Here is a 276-nt window from a genome sequence, read left to right as displayed (position 1 = left end):
GCTACTCCTGATTGACCTGTTATTAACCTCAAGACCACCGAACCGCTGTGTTGTATTGGTCTGGTTTGCACAGAACCTGAGGCGCGTAATTTTTTTTAAGGCAAAAGCACGATTTCATTTTCACCTTATAGACCAAGTTCTTGCTTGCTTGCCCATTTTCTCGCTAAACTTGTTTGATTGTCTCCGTGTTCTGTAATTGGTCTACTGCCTTGCCATTTACCGGATATTTAGCATTGTTTGGAGAAAAGCCTAATGTCTAGCTGTCTTTCGATTTTG

The sequence above is a fragment of the Penaeus monodon genome, chromosome 23 (assembly GCF_015228065.2).
Source record: "Penaeus monodon isolate SGIC_2016 chromosome 23, NSTDA_Pmon_1, whole genome shotgun sequence".
NCBI classification, from domain to species: domain Eukaryota; kingdom Metazoa; phylum Arthropoda; class Malacostraca; order Decapoda; family Penaeidae; genus Penaeus; species Penaeus monodon.
This window is presented reverse-complemented; position numbering follows the sequence as displayed.